Genomic DNA, 15044 nt, shown 5'->3' with positions numbered 1-15044 from the left:
ACAAAAAAAAAAAAGAAAAGAAAAGAAAAAAAAAGAAACTGAGACCAGGGAGAGTAACTGATTTGACCAACCCCCATAGGAAAGGCTATACCTCTAATGCACTGATGACATGTTATTCTGCCTCATACAGTCTTAGTCAGGAGCTGTATTTGAATTTAAGTCTTTTTGATCTGGGTCTTAAATTGATTTGTGTAAATATTACACTGCTAGTAAGCGTCTGAGGAAAAATTCAAACCCAGATCTTTCGTATTCTAAAAACCAGGATTTTGTCTACTCTATAATTAGTAGGTCATAAGTGACTAAGGTTTGAATTAAATTCAGGTCTTTGTGACTTTGAATCTTCTGCCACATATTACATTGCTCTTTTCTGTGGATACTACTGCAAAAACTTGCCCAGCATAAAGAGTCAGTGATGTGTGCTTCTATATGACTCCCCTCTCCACCATATTCATTGTTGACATAAGAACACTGAACTAAGTATTAACTTATTCTCTCACCTACAGTAATGCTTGCTCAAGGTTGGACTGGGAAGATCCCCTTTAGAAGGTTTAAATAGATTCCAGAAAAAGCCTTGGCACCAGGCTAATTAGAATGAGAGTGAAGGTGACAGGGTTTCTTCCCTCTTTGTGTCATGACCATCCGGATGTCATGGTCCCCTAGAGAATGAAGGACAAACAACAATGATTCCCCCAGCGGGGAACCATAGGTGCTCCTTGAGGTTAAGAGGAATACAGAGGGATTGACCCTACTCCAGAATTTCTATAGGGGACAAAACAAACCCAAACAATGTTGTCTTTCTGGTACTAGCCAGATACATGGATGAGAGAGAGATGGTTGAGCAGATAGACAACAGTAAGCAACATTAACTGGTGCCTCAGGTCAGATAGCAATGCTTGGGGGAAGAAAGCAGCTAGGACCATTGTGTGGAAGGCATCCCATTGAGTCAAGCAGACTTCTTCCTCATAGTCTTTATAAGACTTGGGGGGATGGGGGATCAGAAAGAAAAATGGCTCCTTTAATGGTCTCTGGATGACTTATTTGGGATGACCTGATAAACACAGTCAGGGATAGGATCTGACTTATTTCATAAGAAAAGATGGTGTATAATAGCAGCAAACTGAAACATTAGAGTCTCCTCCATAGGCCCTGCATAAAACTGAGTAATTTTCTTTGGGCAGAAAATCCAATGGAAAAACAGACTAGAAGGAACTTTGAACTGTTCCTTTGTGATGAAGTTAGATTATGCTCATATTTTTTTAAAGCCTGCCAGGAACATGTGGGATGTTTTTTTTTTTAAGTCTGAAAATTCCCTAGACCTTTCCATAAAACCCAGCCTGCAAGTCACTTTTTGATTCAGGGATGATGCTGGAGGCCTTTATTTTTTCAAGGCTGTTTTGTGATTGATTAGACTTATGATTATAGGATTTTATATTTGAGCTAGCAGACTCCTTTGACAGCAGATAGCTCATGTGCCTTATTTCATAAATGAGGAAATAGAGGTTCGGAAAAGTCCAGTGCCTTGCCTGAAGTCCGATAGGTATTAAGTAGCAAAGCTGGGATTTGAACTTAGGTTCCCTGTTTGCAAATCCAGTGATTGAAGTTTTCAAGGGATCATGATCCCTTTCAATATTTTCATGGTCACTTGTATATACTCCATCAAAACATTAAAAAAATTCTATCGATAAATTCTAAAAGGGATGGGTAGAAAAGGATAAGTCTGGGGTGTTGTTGGAAGGACGGATTTCTTCCTGGGATTTCATGAAATTTGAAGCAGACTGACAGCTGATTTTTCCATAAACAGATTATTATTATTATTTCTACCTAGACAGCTTGATAGCAGCCATTATCATCTCTCTGGATGTCTTATCAAGTTCTGGCTGCGTGCGGCACAGATGATAAGAAATGAGGAATGTCACCCATAGGAGGACAGGGGATTATTTTTATGCAAGACCTTTCAGCAGCTGCCAATGATTCAGAACTGAAAAGTCAGACTATTGTTCACACCGGGCAGTTGCTATTCTTTTCATCCTAACAGAACAGACAGGGGAAAAAAATGAAAGATGTATTTGTCATTGTGTGAAGGATTGAAATTTTATTACTCCATTGGAGTGGCATTGATTTCCAAAAGTGGCATCTTCTTGGACTGCACTGGAAGGGGGGAGAGGGAGGGGGAGAGAGAGAGAGAGAGAGAGAGAGAGAGAGAGAGAGAGAGAGAGAGAGAGAGAGAGAGAGAGAGAGAGAAGAAAAAAGAAATGAGAATGAGGGGAGTCTGGAGATTTTCAGGAATTTGGGGGGGGGTAAGGCAAGATCAGATCGGGTACTTTCAAGTTCTGGCAATTAGGACTCAAGGGAAATTCTGGGACTGCAGGGAATCTGAGACAGTGGGAAGGATGACCAACCTCGCCAATCTGCTTCATATAGTACCTAGATAGGCCACTTCTTTGACTATTTTTTTCCTTGATGAGACATATCTCAGAAAATGGAATTAAAATAACTATATTTAAAGCAAATAACAATACAAAAAGACTTGTGATGGAGAATACCATCTAAAGCCAGAGAAGGAATTATGGAGTTTAATTGCAGATCAAAGTTTACTATCTTTAATTTTTTAAAAATTTTATGAATTATGAATTATGTCATTTTTCTCTCTATTTTTCCCCCTTCTGCTTGGATGTGATTTTTCTTTTGCAATATAATTAATGTGGATCTATATTTAGCATGGTTATAGATGTAGAGCCTATATAACAATGCTTTCTCTTTGGGGGGGGGAGGGGAGAGAGGAAGGGAGAAAAATATTAAAAAAAATGACTGTTGAAAACTACCATTACATGTAGTTGGAAAAATAAATAAGAAATAAGGAAAAAATAACTATTTGAATAAAAAATGTACTTTAAATATAACATTGTAACAGGATATGATATAATGTAACAATTTACCATGAAAATTTCATATAATAAAGTACAATATAAGTTATTTTGTAACAAATACAACATAATATAATATAACATTGTAACATGACATTATATAATGTAACATAATGTACCATGAAAATTTCATATAATGAAGTATAATATAACAGTTGTTTTGTAACAATTATAATTAATTTAGTATAATATAATATAATATCTAGCTATTTCAACGAGATAATGGGATCATAGATTTGAAGGGATTATTTAGTCCAACCTCTGCATTTTACAGATGAGGAAATTAAGACCCAGAGAGGTCTTTTGAAGACGTTGTTATTAGGATATAGATCTTGAGATGGAAGGATCTTAGAGGTCATCTTATCCACCCCTTTCATTTTCTAGATGAAGTAGCTGAGGCCTAGGAAATTAAATTACTTTTTCAAGGTAACATAGGACATGTCAGCACTTATTTTACTCTACAACTGCCCACTTTAAAAAATGAATATCTTTTGTTTTTACATAGCCTACATTTCCATCTGAACCCCTCCCTTTCTCAAAGATCCAGTCCATATTTCCAAAAATATTTTTTAAAAAAAAAAAGGGGGGAAAGGAAAAAGAGGGGCAAAATCAGCAACTGACCAATGTATTGAAAAATAAATCTAAAAATAAATGCATTGCTCTCGACCTCCCCCTCTGGAGGGGGAGAGGTATCCTCTCATATCTCTTCTTTTGTCTCTACAAGGATGTATTATGTGCAAGATGTTATGAGCAGGACTTCATGCTAGACATTGGTGATGAAAAGACCATCAATCAAACACTAATTAAATAAATAAAATGGGACAATTCTTGTCCCCAAGGAGTTTACATTCTTTCCTTCACTGTATAAATGAATATGCTATTTTAGATGGTTGCTAAATAGTTGAGAAAACTAATTCTCTGCTCCCCAAACTTCTAGTGTTTTCCCTCCCAGTGAGATCTCATTCTATTTCTTATAACTACAGGAAGCAATAAAGCTATATTAATCCAGGCTCATAATTAATTGTAGAATTTTAATCACCTTTTCCTAAAAGTAGTCAGTTAGCTGATACCTATTAGGCATTGGGTTAAAGATGGAGGACAGCATAGAGAAGCAATTAGTCCCTGTTCTTAAGGAGTTCATAGTTTAAAGATGAAGATACGAAAATAACTATGTGAAAATAAGATATACACAAGATAAATTGGAGATAATTAACAGAGGGAAGACACCAACATTAAAGATGGGAAGTGGGACTCATCCCAACTAGGACATTCTTAGAAAAAGAAATAGAACAAGGAACTCAGACATGAAAAAAATGCTTTCAACTATTCCTATTGGCTTCATATCATGGAACTTTTGAAATTTTCAGTGGTTACCTCACTTGGTTCTTTATAAATAATGACTTCAGAAATGAGTCCTTGCCTGTAAGGGAGAAGGGGTATGAGGAACAGAAAAGAACAGGAAAAGGGCAGTTAAAAGTCTCTAGCAAAAGGAAGGGTTTGAGGAGGCTCTACAAGATAAGGGGAGTGGGGGAAGTAGATTAAGGAGCCCAGTTTTTCCCCCTTCCTCCCTCTTGCCACCTGAACTGACTGTTCATTTACTACAGATCTTCTATGAATAGATATTCCATTAAGTGGTATTATGGGGAGGACAGTGAACTAACAGTTAGGAAACCTTGGTCTAACTGCGTGACTCTTATCAAATCACTTAACCTCTTTTGAGTCTTAATTTCTTAATTTGTGAGGCAGTTTAGTCCAGTGGAAAGAGCAATGAATTTGGAGTCAGAAAATTTGCCTTTTCCATTTTCTAACTTGTTACATAAATTCTCTAGCCCTCAATTTCCTCACCTTTTAAATGAGAGGGTTGGTCTGATGACTTCTGAAGTGCTTTCCAGTTCTAAATCAATGATTTTATTCATGATCTTTACTTATACGAAGGGATTTTTATATGATGCTTTTAAAAGTCCCTTCCTGGGACAGCTATATGGTACAATGGATAGAGCCCTGGAGACAAGAGGACCTGAGTTCAAATTTGATTTCAGACACTTGAAACTTGCTAGCTGTGTGATCTTGGGCAAGTCATTTAACCCTGATTATATTGCAATAGAGTTCCTTCCTATGTCCCTACTGGTTCTCAAAGCCTATGGTGTGAATGCTTCTTTGAGATTGTCAAAAGCTAAAGTATTATTAGAACAATATGGTTCATACCCCCTCTGCAATCTTTCTTGTTAGCAAATGTTATCTTATAAGGATTTATGTAAACCTTATCCCAAGAACTTAAAAATGAAAAGAGTGATGTAGAGAGTTAGATGCCATATTAGAGACCAAAGAGAGAAGAAACACAAGGAAAATGGTAACAGAAAAACCAAATAATTTATAAGAGATGGAACCTAAGAAGGTGTATGTGCCTTATGAGTTATACATTTCCACATAGATTATCTAAATGATAGGCATTTAAGGGGAGGCATTTTGGCATCTCTGGAATCTAAAAATTAGATGAGTTAGGTGGGATTCATGCTTTTGAAGGAAAGAGGGTATAGGGCTATGAGATTACTCTGCTTTCCATTCTCTGAGAAATGTCCTGGACTAGAGTTACATCCATTTGCCTCCATAGATATTGCCTGGCTAGGTGCAAGACTGGTTGAAAACAAAATGTCATTAGTTTTCCTGGCTTCTCTCCCTTAAATGAGGAATAGGAGATCTTAGTTTACTAATTTAAATTCTTCTCACCCAAAATTCAAGTTACACAAAATCAATCACAAATAGTGAGTGGCTAATAAAATTCCATTTATCCAAACAAAGAAGAAACAGAAAGTGGAGAAATTATTTCTGTTTGAATATCTCAGAAAATACATAGAATAAATTAGCTCATCAAGAGAGAATGTCTGATGTCACCTAAGAGCAAATTCCTTGATGTTTCAAGAAAAATAAACTAGGAATCAGAGTTATTTTAAGGGCCTGGCTTCCTCTACATGTATGCAAGAGAATCTATTTCTTCTCTTCTCCCTGGAGTTGGTCCCAAAGACAGCAGGGAATCTTTTATCCCTTTCTCAAGTTCGTAATGAAGAAAGTGTTCATTGTATTCAACACATTGTTACCTCTGAGCTTTTGTGACAATATCATCACTCATATAATCATGAAGTATCAAATTTGCATTCTTTCTACCAATTAGGAAAATCTCCTTTCTGTCTTCCACTGGGAGATTGAGTGACTACTTCAAGTTCCATAGTCATTATGTATTTAATTTAGGTGCCAACTTTCCCCATGTTGCAGCTCTAGGGGCAATGACAGTCGACAAAATGAAGGCAGAACAACTCAATTTTCATTTTGCTTTTTCCCCCCCTGCCCAAGCGAATAATCTTTTGACTAGAAATAAGAGAATAGAATTATTAGCTATTACCAAATTAGTTGGGAGATAGCCTTGTTTGATTTAGTTTTATTTATTTAAATTTTTATCTATCTATCTATCTATCTATCTATCTATCTATCTAGCTATCTAGCTATCTAGCTATCTAGCTATCTAGCTATCTAGCTATCTAGCTATCTAGCTAGCTTTGATTTATTTAATTTATTTCAGTCACCAGGATTGGACAAATGATGTTCTAGGGACCAGAAGAAAAAAAATCAAACTGGTAGATGTTAATGTGTCACTGATCTTTAAAGGACTGTAGAGAATGGGAGAGGTACTGCAGACTGGATACCATTACTAAAGGAATGGTTTGTTAACATGTAGAAAAAGAAGCTTAATCATAAAGAAGGTCCATCAAAAATAGATCAGGAGAGAGTAACTTTATTCCTCTCATTTTTTTCTCTCAACTGAAAAATTTACTAATCCGATAGAACAGGAGATTGCTTTATATCAGGAGTTCTTAACTGAGGATATTCAAATTAAAAAAAGATCTTACTAAATATTTCAATATAATTGACTTCCTTTGCAATACTTTGTGTTGTGGACAAGTCACTTAATCCTGTTTGCTTCAGTATGCTCATCTGTAAAATGAGCTCAAGAAGGTAATGGCAAGTCATTCCAGCATTTTTACCAAGAAGACCCCATGTGGAGTCACAAAAAGTCAGACAGGAGTGAAATGACCAAACAATGGAAATCCCTGGGTTATTCCATTGGAAACCTCTGGTTCTATAGACACTGAGTTATTAGTTCTTTCAATCTGGCTACTCAACTATTCTAAATCTTGATACTTAGAGATAGAAAACTATCCAGGATCCTATAATCAAATCTCCTTTCTTTTTTTTTTTTTTAGGTTTTTGCAAGGCAAATGGGGTTAAGTGGCTTGCCCAAGGCCACACAGCTAGGCAATTATTAAGTGTCTGAGACCAGATTTGAACCCAGGTACTCCTGACTTCAAGACTGGTGCTTTGTCTACTATGCCACCTAGCCACCCCACCAAATCTCCTTTCTTGATGAGAAAATGAAGGCCCATAGAAATGAAGGGGTGTGATGGAATGCAGAGTACTGGGCCTTGGAATCAGGAAGACTTAAATTCAAATTCAGCCTCAGACACTGGATTGTTATGTGATCCTGGACAAGTCACTTAAGCTTTGTTTGACTCAGTTTCTTCAGCTGTAACAGTGGAATAATCATAGCACCTCCCTCTTCACAGAGTTATTGTGAGGATCAAAGGAGATACCTGTAAAAGTGAAATACTAGACAAGTAGGTGGTTGTAAATGGCAGCAAGCATTATTAGTTTTATTATTTGCTTTTACCCAGGATCACATAAGGAATAGCACTAGGATTAGAATTCAGTTCCTCTCTCTGTAATTCAAGACTTTTTTTTTCCCATTGTGTCACAATATCTTTACACAGCCAATGTCTCTTTAGGGTATTGGTTGATTGTTTCTATGTTGAGGGCCAACTTAGAAGATAACTTAATGGACACAAATAAATGTGTTAATGGATTCTAAATACTGTTCTACCATGTAATTTACATGCATTTTATCAATGATCTTTTGAAAATTATACTTTAATTCAAAGGAGTAGCTGTACTGACTTTAATTGTCCCAGGTTGGCAGTTTTTCATTTAGATGCTACTCAGTCACTTGTCCTGTGACATCAGCCTAAACCGTGTGTGACTGTCCTTTCTTTTCCTTCAGCACATGGTGACCTTTTCTTCCATTAGCGTTATTAGAGTTTCATGTACTTTGACTTTTTTACAGAGAGAATCCATTTCTGAGGCACTTGATCTGAGCCAATAGCCTGGCAAGATGACTAAGGAAGGCAAAGAAGGTGGATATCATGTTAATGGAAGGATAATTAACAGAACTAGGGAAGTAAGAGTTTCTCAATGTTCTAATGAGCTAGTCAGAATACAACTGGAATATTTATGATGATAAGTCATATTAATGGACCACCTTCAAGCTTGCAAGGTCCTATATATATACAGTCACTTGAAAGTCAAAATTGTACAACTCACTTGAAAGTCAAAATTGTACAATCTTCTCTTTTCTTGTTTTTCCTCTCCTTTCTCTCTCTCCTTTCTCCTCTACCTCTCTCCTCTCTTTCTTTATTCATATATATTTGTAGCACACACACATACACACATACACATATATGAACATGTGGCATTTATGTGAAAATATAAATCAGTTCTTAGATCCCTTTTAGGGAGGAGGAAATGGAGACCTAAAGAGATGATGAAATGATTTACCATGATCATACACTGATTCAGAGTTAGAGTTCAAACTTGAACCTTATCTATCTGACTATGTGGCCAGCAATCAATCTATCTGAGCACAGTGCCCACTCATGCTGAAAACAAGGAACACACTCCTGAATATATAGGGGCAGCCAATACGATGAAAAAACTGGAAAGGATAAGGAATATTGGGAATTAGGAGAATGAATTTCAGATTTCTACTCTTAGAAATAATTTATATATAGACTACATTTTAATGTCTAAGTCTAAGTTTTTTCATCTGTAAAGTTAGATATTATAATAATACTTGCATTACTTTTGTTATCGACTTATTGGAAAGAAAGTATTTTTTCAACTTTAGAAAGTTACAGAACTGTAAGTTATTATAACATAAGAGAAATAGAAATGGTAAAGGAGGGACAGATTTAGGTGGCATGTGAGTAGTTGTTTTCAAATATTTGAAGATCTGGAATGAATAGCAAATACTATATATTTTTCCATTATTCAAGAGGAATATATCAAGGTAGATTTTAATTAAATATTAGGATTAAATTGTCCACAAAGGAATGGACTGACTTTGAGGGATGAACAACATAAACACAAAAGAGAAATTTCAGCTGAGTAGAGAACAGTGCCCTTACCTAATTTTCTTTTCTTTTCACTCAAGTTCATTTTGATTCTAATTCAGAAAGTTTATTGGGAATTTCTAACCCTAAGTCAATTGTTTAGGGGGAAAAAACCCTACTCTTCCAACCCCTCTTCATTTGGGTTAAGAAGGCAAGACAACCTTAACTTTACCTTAATTTGGATGCATTCTTCTTGTCTTCTGGTTGCTAGATTTGGTCTGAATAGGACTAAAAAGCTGTTGGTCTGCCATATCAGGGAGAGGATTTTATTTCTTATATTCTAATAGACCCAAAATGAGATGATTATCAGGTAATTCTGAAGAGATGAAACCCAGAAAATTATAGCAAGTTTATTATCTGGCCTCAAGGCCAGATCACACAGCTAGGCAATTATTATTAAGTGTCTGAATTCAGATTTGAACTCAGGTCCTCCTGACTCCAGGGCAGATATTCTATCCACTGTACCACCTAGCTGCCCCTGATTTTTAACAAATGTACCCTATGAAGCCATTTGACATCCAATGGATATCTGGGCAGTTAGATGGTGCAGTGGATAGAATGTTGGAGTTAGGAGGAAGGGAGTTCAAATCTGACCTCAGACACATGATACTCACTAGAGCTGTGTGACCTTAGGCAAGTCACTTAACCCCAATTGCCTGGCATCCAGGGTCATTTCTAGTCATCTTGATTCTTATCTGGCCATTAGACACAGATGACTCTGGAGGAGAAAGTGAGGCTGGTTGACTTAGAATAATCCCCCCCCCCCCACTCAAATCCAATTCATGTGCTTGTCATGGCATTAATTCCCTGATGTCATATTGTCTTTGAGATCGAAGGATAATCATCAATTAATCAGTGGGTTTGCATACATACTAGATAACGCTTTGGATTTGGCTTTCAAAGAAAAACTGTTTAGTAATGCATACAATTAAGCACTTAGCAAGTATTTATTAAATATCTCCTACATGATAGGAACAGGAAATAAAGAGAGAAAAAATACATGTCTTCATTCTTAGAAACAAAATTGATATTATAAAAAGGAAATATTTATATCAAAGCCTTTCCATCTATTAAATATTCCCTTTACCTGTATATGGATCATAACCTTTCCATGATTTAATAGATTATTTCATGAGAAATCATTTTTTCTTTTGCCAGTGCTTAGTATGGCACCTGTTGTACTTGCTAAATATTGATTGATTGATGAAAGTCCAAAAAAAAAAATTCATTTCTATAGTATTTAACTCTTTAGTAAAGACCCTTTCTGAAATTTTCTAAGCTGGTTCTTAGAATAACCAAACCTGTACAGTTTAGCACCCAGACCCATACTTGAAGCTTTTCCAGATTGGTTGACTCTGCCTCAGTTCTATTTGTCTGACATAGTCTAGAAGAACCTAGAATCATCTCTAGACTATAAAGGTGCACTGGAGAAGAACCTCCTTGGGACATCTATTAAATGTAGGCCAATACCTGGGCCTTCACTTAATCTTGCAAGGTTGCTATAGCAAATAAATGAAGTGGTCTTTGAATTTTGACCTTGGTGGAAGAAAAATGCTAGATAAATCTCAGGCTCTATTATAATTATGATTCAAGCCTTGGAAGCTTTGCATGAAAATGGTCTTGAAAACTGTAAATAGTATGATAAAAAGTTATATCTGAGGCAACAAGTGATTGGTCAAGGGTATCTTTCCAGGGATTTTACCTGATGGATTCTGGGAGGAGAAAATCCTCTCTCGACTTTCCAAATTCCAAGGTTCAATGGTTTCTTGGAAAAGCAATTCATGTCAGCCTCTCATTGTATTTCTTTCTTCCCCCCACCCCTGCTTTATATTTATATTTGTAAATATATTCCAATCAGCAATCCACAGAAGGGAATTTTTCTTAGCATATCATCCTCTCCTCCAGGAACTTTACAAAAGAAAAACCCACTGCTTCTGTCTTCCAAATATTCTTTTTTTAAAAATTTTTTATTTAGTTTTTTTTTTTTTTGCAAGGCAAATGGGATTAAGTGGCTTGCCCAAGGCCACACAGCTAGGTAATTATTAAGTGTCTGAGACCGGATTTGAACCAGGTACTCCTGACTCCAGGGCCGGTGCTTTATCCACTGCGCCACCTAGCTGCCCCTGTCTTCCATATATATATATATATATATATATATACACATATATTTATATTCCATATATAGCTACCTCCACTACCCCAAAGGTCTTGAAAGTCAAGATCAAAAGAGAAATGAGTTAATGAGTTCTGTATCTCTTCTTTATAGCTTGTCAAGGATTTACATTAGAGACTTAATCTATGTACAGCTGGATGGTTTTATCACATAAAACAATCTCCAGGAAAGAATTTGACATTTCTGAAGGCCACATAAGAGGAAACCAGGCACTTCAGTGTTTCTTTGGTAATTGAAACTGGAGAGAGGTTGAATATTTATTTCCCCATTCCTTTGTCTTTAACCCAGGTATATCAGTATCATGGAGACTTGTGGGTCTTGTTAAGAGACAAAAAATGAACTGATAAGTCAGGTAGGACCTGAAGTAAAGCAAAAGATTAAATCTTTGACCACATTTATTCATTTCATTGGATTTAAGGTGGGCCATCAGAGGTTATTTACCAAGGCACAGGAGAGTTGGTTACATTGATGGTAATTGGGAGAGCCAAGATTGGAATTTAAACTACAGATATAAAGTTGAAAGAGTTCCTATGGATAATCTAGTCCAACTATCTCATTTAAGTTTTTTTTTTTGCAAGGCAATGGGGTTAGGTGACTTGCCCAAGGCCACACAGCTAGGTAATTATTAAGTGTCTGAGGCTGGATTTGAACTCAGGTACTCCTGACTTCAAGGCTGGTGCTCTCTCCACTGTGCCAACTAGCTGTCTCCCAACTATCTCATTTAAAAAAATAAGAAAACTAAAGTCCAAGGAAGTTAAGAGAGTTGACTAAGATGATTCAGGAAGTAAGCATAAGATTGAAATCAAGGTCCAATAGACTCCAGATCCTGTACCCTTTCCATTGTACTGTGCTTTCTCATCTACACGTAAATCAAATTTCCTTATAGTACAAATTTCAAAGAAGAACTAGAAGAGAGTTTAGAGAAAAGAAATCCTCCATGGAGTTATGATATAGAATGATGGGAAATTTTAACTATCTGAACATCTGTTGCAGCTCTGTCTTTGTCAAAACAAAGCAGTTAAAATTTTCTTCAGTTGCCTTGATGGTATTATTGTTTAAAATAAAGAATGACCAACAAGGAGAAATGTTCTTCTGGATCCAGTTTTCAACTAAGTGGAGAAACTAGTTGCTGGGGGTGGAACTAAAGGGAACATGGGTTACATTAAAGAAACTGTGCTAAGTAGCAGAGGAAAAAGGACAGTTAGTTGTTCAGTCTTTTTTTTTCCCCTCATCATATCACAATCTTCATCTGACCAATGAGGATTTTCCTGGCAAAGATACTGGAGTAGTTTGCCATCCTTCTCCAATTCATTATACAGATGAGGAAACTGAGACAAACAGGGTTAAGTGACTTGCCCAGGGTCACACAAAACTAGCATGTGTCCGAGGGTAGATTTAAATTCAGGAAAATGAATCTTCCTGACTGTCCCATCACAAGAGAAAGAAAAAATAAAGCACAAAGAAACACAGAAACTCACTCTCTCCCCTTAAGAAACTCCCATTCTACTGGAGGAGAATCCAAAATAAATATGGATGTGGTGGTATGTTGCTATGTTGTGTAGGTGATCCAGGTAATCCCAGTTTCTCATTTATCACCACTTCTTCCTACACCACAATGTGGGTTGGGCTACTCCTTCCCAGCCTTCTCATTAATTCCTCCTCATAACAATGTTTTTCTTCCTGGGAAGAAAATATCCTGGGAAGAAAAGAGAAGGGAAAAGATAAAAGGTCATGCAGACTTGATCACTTAAGACAGTTATAACCTCCACCTCTAATCAATCGCCTGCTTTATTTGCCAAATATAGTCCCCCATGTGCTGAAGTGTTTTGGGAAGTTATAGAACCAATCAATGAGTTATTTGTTGTTGTTTTCAGCTTCATACCCCCAGACAGAGAAATATTCTTGCAAAATACTATTTTGTAACGGCTACACAACTTATATTTCTTGAATACTATTGTGTATGTATGTCTATATATCTCTATATCTATATGTATACATGTTATTGTGTAAAGTAAATATGATATACACATGTTTACAAATATATAATGCACATAATACATACACTTGCATGCATGTATATACATGCATATATCCAATATTAAAATGTGTACACATATACAAAATAATATTCAAATAATATAGTTTGTTTAGTCATTATAAGATAATATTTTGTGGGAGTTCGTTCATAATTTTTATGATACATAATATTAAGTATATGTGTATGCAATACATATAGCCATAAATACATTTATATATATATATATATATTTCTATTCATAGATATATTATTAGTAGTATGTATTAAGAAATAATGAAAGGAATGAATTCAGAGAAGCCAGGAAAGAATTATATGAAGTGAACCTGAGGGAAGTGAACAGACCTTGGGAACAATCTATCTAATAATAATTTTATTTTTATTTAAAAGGGGGGAAAACCCTTTAAAAGGCTTAACAACTCTAATCAAAGTAATGACCAGACACCACCCTAGAAGATCAAATGTGCTCCCTCTCCTATTTGGCAGAGAGGTGAAGAGTGGGCAATGCAGAATGAGATATGTTTTCAGATATAAACAATATGTGGATTTGTTTTGTTTGGCCAGACAAACCCCAATGGAAAGGTTCTTTTGGTAGGAATGAGAAAAGTTTTAAATGGGGGGGAAAATCTAGTGATGGTTTAAATAAAAAAAGAAAAGAATATTAATGAAGCCTTAAAAATGCACACATGAGAACAGAAGGAAACAAGATGGAAATGGACAATTGGGATAAATTTTGGAACTTCCATCCTGAATTTATTATGTACTTTAAAATATAGGCTATATGTGAAAAAAAGTCAAAGTTGCATATACAATCTTTATATTATTTTCTTATATTATTATATACACAATATCAAAATATTAATATTTATATTGGTCAAATTCAGAGCTGCAAAAAGTTAAAAATAAATAAAGGCATATGCCCTGTTGAGTGAGGAGTCATTGAGATCAGAGAAGGGAAAAAAGAAATCTTCAACTTAGATCTACAGAGCAAAGTGCCATTTGAAGGAGGTTTACAGTTGGAGTTCCTTCTCTCCCAGCCCAGCCCCGACCCAGTTCTGCTGCCTCAATGCTCTGCCATCCCATCTCAAACTACTGCTTTCCCACTTCTCTATCTCATACTACATACAATATGTGGATTTTTTATTTGATTAGACTCAAGAGAAAAGATTTAAAAGAGGGGAGAACCTCATGATATATAGTTAAAAAAAGAAAAGAACATTAATGAAGTCTTAAAAATTGGCCTTGGGCAGTATGCTTTGAAATATGTCTTCTTTTCAATTCCTTTGCATTTTCTGATTTCAAAAGAGTGTTCATGCAAGTTAATACAGGTCCAGTCACAGGAATAATAGCTTACCTTAACCAGTATTTAGACAAAGTTTGTTTTGTGATTGGAGCCCAACAGGTGTGAGGTGGTCACTAAACATTGGAACATGAGTGCGGCATGTAGGAGACATTCTATGATTTTGGAGAAAATAAACAAAGCTGTATTTATGAACACATGGAATTAAATATATCTCTGAACTTGTAGAATCGTTCAATGTTAAGCTTTGGTTAGGGGCTGTACACATGACTATTTACTCTTTTTTCTTCTTATAGACTGATCCAGTAGTTCTTGCTTTGTTTTTCTGAATCTTAGC

Source organism: Macrotis lagotis, chromosome 2 (genome assembly GCF_037893015.1).
Source record: "Macrotis lagotis isolate mMagLag1 chromosome 2, bilby.v1.9.chrom.fasta, whole genome shotgun sequence".
NCBI lineage: Eukaryota > Metazoa > Chordata > Mammalia > Peramelemorphia > Peramelidae > Macrotis > Macrotis lagotis.
Note: the sequence above shows the minus strand (reverse complement) of the source record.